Below are 7,055 nucleotides of genomic sequence, written 5' to 3'. Positions count from 1 at the left end.
GGAACTGCCTATAAAAGAAGTAAAGGGAGCAGTCCTTTTTTTTTTGCTCAAAACTGTGATACAGACATACCTGACTCCGTGTCATTATTCTTATAGAAGCAATAATTTGGCAAAGCAATATAAACTTAAGCAACTTGTTTAAAAGTTGAACCTAACAAAGGTTTCAAGACAAGGGACTGTAAAGACTTTCACCAGACCTATCCCAGAACTTATTCTGCTCTTATCCCTATGGAGAATGAACTTGTTTGCCTACGCTGCTGGATCCTACCTGTGACTTCATGAAGAAAGTGTCTTGAACTTTAGTTGACTTAACTTGAAGCCTTATATTAGGAGTTATTGTTATTGCATTATATGCATGTTCTTTTTATGTCTTTCAGGTCTTCAAGACATCAAAGCAAATTACACTGTTTTGTTATTTGCAGTTGTATAACTACCGTTCTGATGTATATAGTGACATTTACCATGCCAGACGGGGAGTGTGCCGCCCCAATGTGGCATAGAATTTATATAGACTGTATTCCTAACCATTTTCTATGGACGTTTATGTTTAATTCACATGCTGCCATCTAGTGACCTTTTGTGGTAATGCACTTGTTTTCTTATGTTCTTTTTCCCTGATGTTATGACACACTTCCTTTGAATGTAATGCTCCACCCTTCTTCCTGTTATTGTACTTCCTGTGTCATGGATGCAGCTACAAGCCGCATGTAGCAGGGCACATGTATTCTGCACTGTAAGCTACAGACAATATCATCTTTTGACCGCATAAATACTACAACCTATTCATCTGTTTGTATCCCGTCATTTGCTGTAACCCGATGTTCAGAATAAAAGCACCTTTGTGGATGGAATTTGGTGAGTTCAAGCTATCTGTTGAGGATTGTCCTCCGTGATTATATCTTATACAGGCCAGACATAGAGGTCTCTCAAGGGATAAATCACTTCACAACTAGCGGAGTCAGAATAGTACGACAGCCAAACTTTTCAGTACAAGAGACCAATTCCATTTTTTACAGATAATCATGGTCCAAATAAATTTGTTTTATAAAAAGAATTAAAATGAATGACTATTTTTTTCCTTGGAGTTTCTTTTTGTAATCACTGCAGCATGATGTGATTTAGAACAACAGAAACAATTTCACTAAAATAAAGCAGAGAAATCCCAAATAAATGTGAGCCCATTAGGGTCCCCATCAGTTTCCCACTTACATCGGAACCCCCCTTACACCAGAGCCCCCCTTTACATTGGAATCCATATCAATGTCCCTCTTATATTGGAGTCACCCTTACATAAGAGGACACCTTTACATGAGAGTACCCATCAGAGTCAGGTTTCCCATCAGAGTCCCCTCTTATATCAGAGGGCCAAATTCAATTTTGCAGTAGGCTGAATTTGGCCCGTGGGTCACAGATTGGAGACCCCTGGTCTAGTCTATTTTCTGTCCATAGTGGATAAAAGGCAGTGAGTAAAGGTACACCATTTTTAATAGAGGCCTTTAATGCACAGCCATATACCACAATGATTTTTAAAAGAACATTTATGACCTCCTTTCACTCATATATCTGTGCAAATTGTAGTCAATTTTTGATTGATCATTTTTATCAAAATATTTGTTAGGTTGTATGTCTACTCAGATCGGAACTAAACTCACAGAAATACTCACCTCTTTATTCCAGCAATGCAGTGGTTAAATCCATCACTGGCCGCTGTTATCTCCCCGGGTAGCTCTGGAGCCAGGTTTTCAGTCTCTTGATTGGCTGGTGCTGAAGTAATGTTATCCCACACATGTACACAGGGGTCTGTCATTCTGGAACATGGCCAGAATTTACTAGGAATGCATGCTGAGCTGTATATGTATAGCTTAGTGTGCATTCTATAGAAGACAAGGCAAGTATTTGTTATTGCAGAAGAGACACGGTACGCTTCCTCTGCAATAAAGAGCTGCCTGCTCATGTTTTTTTTTTTTAATTATTTAGTTCCACTTTAATAGAAAAAAAGTATTTTACGCATGAATTGTAAAAGCAAATAGACAAACGGGATAAAGGACTATTCACTAGTAATTTCTGTTGTCTCCCTGTAGCTAATCCTTGTTCCATAACTGACTTGCCATACTTTGTTTTACACCAGGGAACATTCTAAACAAAGGGCCAGTTTACTGAGCTTCAGACTTTGGGGGGGGGGGGTCAGGCCATGGCCCGATGGAAGTGGAATATGTCTCAGCATCAGTAGGATTAAACAGTGTCCCATCTTTGTTGTTAGGGGAACTGTTGTTGTTCAGTTGTTTAGTCGTGTCCGACTCTTTGTGATCTCATGGACCATAGCACGCCAGGCTTTTCTGTCCTCCACTGCCTCCCGGAGCTTGCTTATTTTCATATTAGGGGAACTTTTAGTGCCCTATCATTAGTATCAGTGGAAGGAATAGTGCCTTATCATTGATGTCAGTGGAAAGAATAGTGCCACATCGTTGTCTGTGGCACTGTTGATGTCAGTGCCAGAATTATTGCCCTATTCTTGGTGTCAGTAGAAGGAATAGTGCTTTAAGGACCAGATAAAGGCAAGCAAAGGGCCACATTTTGCCCCCGGACCGCAGTTTGGAGACCACTGTTCTACACTGTAGGTCTGCCTGAAACACCCATCTTTGTAGAGGAAGGGTTCAAGAGACTGAGGAAAAGTATATCTACACAATGAATAAAGCAGATGCAGGGAGATACTTGCACTGCAGATCTTTAGGTACAGCTTCCTCTTCAGTAAAAAGAACAGTGAGCAGCACAGCAGTAACATCTCCAAATCTCACTTCAAATCTCCTGAGACTAGCAATTGGAGGTAGCAATGATCTCATGCTGCAGACATACAGCTATGAGGCTTAAGATGCAGGAGTGGCTATGTATATAAAGTGCACTGCAAGAGGAAATCAGGATGTTTCCTATTAAATACTTTATCTTTGATTTTTGAGTTTGGGCGCACTTTAAGAAACTTTAAATGGCCACGGTTCTCTCTTCCCACCAGAGTGGATGCACCTGATTCAAATAACGACTCCGAAATTGCTGATCCAGAACCAATAGTAGATGTACCTGATTCAAATGAAGACTGTTAATCCAGAACCGCCTAAATCGATGTCACCTTCACAAACTAAAGAGGAACCTGATGAGCTCCAGATTCCTGAGGCTATAGAAACTGAGCTCTTACTGATGAAGAAGATGAAAATGAGCCCTCACAGTCACCAGAGCCAAAAGAAAAATTGGCCATCAGACCACCAAAGATACTAACGTATGACGTGCTGGGCGAGAATTTAGAGGAAGTTATTCAATCAAGTCAATGGACTCTTGATAAGCCAGTCCCTTGCACTGCCAACTGTGTGAGGGGCAAAGATACCTCACTCTCTGACACCTCTGGGTGGGTCGCCTCTGAATTAAAAACATCTAGACAAAGTAACCTCACCCTCTCTAACAATTGGTGGGAGGTTCCACTATTAGGCGCTTTATACCATATTATGAAGCATTTACTTTTATGTTCTTGAAAAAAAAAATGTGTGTTTCTTATCCTATAGACCAGGGATAAGCAGACCTCCAGCTGTTGCAAAACTACATCATGCCTCTGCCTCTGGGTGTCATGCTTGTGGCTGTCAGAATCTTGCTATGCCTCATGGAACTTGTAGTTCTGCAACAACTGGAGGTCTGCTAATTGCATATCCCTGCTATAGACACTTTTACTTGCATTTATATTGAGCTTTTCAAACTCTGTTGGTTTAAGAGCAAATTATAGCACTTTGGGGACCAAAGAGATTTAGTGGGGGGAGTATGTAACAAGGCTCATTGTAACTGAAATGTGCAGGTTTACTAATGTATTATCATATTTAATCTTTATTGCCACAAGATGGAGCTTTGTGAACTTGGATTCATCATAAAGTAAAGAGCATTGCATTTTGGGAGTTGTGGTCCCAGCCAGAAAGAACTCCATGGTTAAACAGGCACAAAAAGACTTCAAATACCAGCATTCTGGGGAGGAGTTATATAAATTAGAGAACCCAGGAAGCCAGAAAGGAGTCTGGGAAAGAGACTGGTGTGTGAGGAAGAATAGGCTCCGTCTGTGAGAGACAAGGAGAAAGATACAGGGGAAGACTTTGCCTTAAAATAGGGACAGTGTCTGTCAGTTCCGGAAAACTGGTAAAGCTGCTGCCATCTGCCAAGACAAGTCTGTGTCAATCTCACTGTGTGCGGGAATGGGGGATCATCCTTAGGCCTTTTACTGGAGCCACCTGAGACCCAGATCTGCTGATTTCTGTTGTGACGCTGCTAAATCTATATAAAGGCTGTTGCTGAATCGCAGAGGTACTGCTGTCTGAATACTGCAGAAATACACATGGAATCGTTTCTTCTTAAAGGGGGCCCCCATTCATCACTGAAGGGGACCTGCTTCTACAAATACTGTGCTGTTGGTGAGTGGAATATTAATGTTTTGAGTCACACTGACTGACTCTGTAGTGAAATCTATTAAAAAACAACCCGCACTATCCCTCCTAAAGGCACCAACTATCCCTGTATGTTCTGCAACAGTCCCGCTGCTCAGAATTTAAACCCTGAACATCTGAGATACATCTTATGTTATACTCCTGATAATTAACCCCTTGCTAGGCACTTTTCCACTCTGTACTCATAGGAAAGCAGTGTTCTACAACAGTTTCTTTATTGCAGAAAGCATTCTCTTTATTGCTTAAACTTCTTCAAGAGCTCCAACATGGCTGGCCAAAGAGTGCCTGTTACTCTGTTTAGTCAAGTGTTTATAGTTATTTTACCATCATTGCATTATAGCTAGGCCCTAGCCTCCTCACCAGCGGCGGTGCCTCCATAAAGGGTGCACGGGCGCCGCCCCCTCTCTCCAATCACCTATCTCTCACCATAGATAGATTAATGCATTGCGCCATGCTGGGCGCTCACTGTTCACTCAGCGTTGTGTTAGGAAAGCGAATGAATCCTTTTCCTAACACTGAACCCCCCGTTACCTGTCACCTGATTGGGTGAAACGACAGGTGCTGTGATTGGACGCCACCTATCAGGCGTCCAATCATAGCAGAGGACGGTTGAAGACATCGAGGAGCATGGAGGACATGGCCGTGACCCCTGCCCCACCGAGACAGGTAAGTGACGGGCAGGTGGGGGATGCTCAGTGGCAGCATTTGATGGGCACAGTAGTGGCAATTGATGGGCACACTGGCAGCAATTGGTGGGCACAATAGCGGCAGTTGATGGGCACAGTAGCGGCAATTGATTTAGTCATTAGTCATTATTCTATTAATACCAAATTCGCCGTATGTTGTTCATTTCCAGTGGGGAAAGCTACAGTTTTTGCAGCCTTATCAAAATCTAAGGAGGCAGTCCTACTGCATTGATTGATATTTGAAACTGTAAATGCCAAAAGGTGTACTGCATTGTGATTTCCTGTTATTTTTGACTACCCATATTCTTAATATAACTTGTTATCATACTTCAAGGTCTCGTGTCTTATTTCAGGGTGACCCTGAGGCACTTATCTAAAGTTGATAATTTGAGCTTATTGAGGGGTATACCCAAAGTGTCTGAGATACAGAGGTCTTTGTAGAGAATAAGGTAAGAACAGAGGACCCAATTCAACCAGCGGCTCCTGCGGGGGTAGTGCTATATGTGTTATTGGCAAGATCACCAAGTGCAAATAAAGGGGAAAAAAATAAAAAGTCTAATGCAACCATCACATCCAAGGGCTGGACATTTTTTTCTGATAGAGATGCCCTTTAAAGTAAACTTGAAGTGTGTTATACCCACCTAATCTAGCGATGCCAGCATGTAATTTCAGGTACCTGCACACTTGGGTCTTTTCTCCATCTGGCTTCTGGGATACCCTTTGATATACAGTTACCTCCTGGACTGATTGGGTCAGGAGCCCATCATAGAATTGGCCCAACAGTGAGGCTTTGGAGGTGGAAGGGGGCATGTCCAGAGACCAAGAGAGACTTCACAATGTACAAGGACAAAGCATTAAAAGGTTAATGAAAACTTTTATTGTATGTAATAATGAAAATGCACAACATTTCTGAAGAAAACCAAATATTTCAACAAGCAGATATGATTAACATCATAGAAAAACAAAACAAAAAACATAACACAAAATAGTGACTACAGTATTTATGGATAATGGATATATAGACTGGAGAAGAACTGACTTCAGCTGGTTACAGGGCTGTGACTCAAAGGGGCAGTTACTTCATATCTATAACTTTCCACATACTGTATGATAAAACCCAACTACTGCCAAATAGTTCTGTTTTTTATTATTATTATTATTATACAGGATTTATATAGCGTCAACAGTTTGCGCACCCTTTACAATATAAAGTGAGACAATACAGCAACAATACAATTCAATACAAGAGGGTTAGGGGGGCCCTGCTCCTAAGAGCTTACAATCTAATAGGGAGGGGCTGGTGAAACAAAAGATAGTAACTGTGAGGGAAGTAGAAGATTCGGTTGTTAGCTGAAGCCAGGACGGGCCTCACTGAAGAGATGAGGTTTTTAAGGATCGCCTAAAAGTGGACAGAGTAGGAGATAACCGGACAGATTGGTGTAGTGAGATCCAGAGGATGGGAGAGGCTCTGGAGAAGTCCTGGAGATGAGCATGGGAGGACTTTTTGGATAGGGTTGAGGGGGTGAGAACTTGGAAGGATTATATTGCTGTCTGAGACTCTATTAAGGAGATTTCCACCTACACTTTTATTCAAAAATTAAGAGAAGAGTAGCTAGGACAGGAAGAACACGGACAGTTATAAAAACCACACAGAGGTTCAAACTCATCCCCACTCTACTTAATAAAAGTGTATAGTTGGTTCTCTCCTCATAGTCATTGCAAAGATTTTACATTACTTCCTCTCCGCCTGCAAGGGTGGAGAGAGCCAGGTCAAGTAATGAGAATGGGGGGCACTAGAGTTGTAGGGAGGGGGCCCAGGGTTGGTGGGGATGGCAGAATGGTTAGAGCAGAAATAGGTAGATAGGTGGGTGGGCGTGTTGTAGCGGTGGTGGGGGTAGAG

The sequence above is a fragment of the Aquarana catesbeiana genome, linkage group LG06 (genome assembly GCF_042186555.1).
Source record: "Aquarana catesbeiana isolate 2022-GZ linkage group LG06, ASM4218655v1, whole genome shotgun sequence".
Classification (NCBI taxonomy): Eukaryota; Metazoa; Chordata; class Amphibia; order Anura; family Ranidae; genus Aquarana; species Aquarana catesbeiana.
This window is presented reverse-complemented; position numbering follows the sequence as displayed.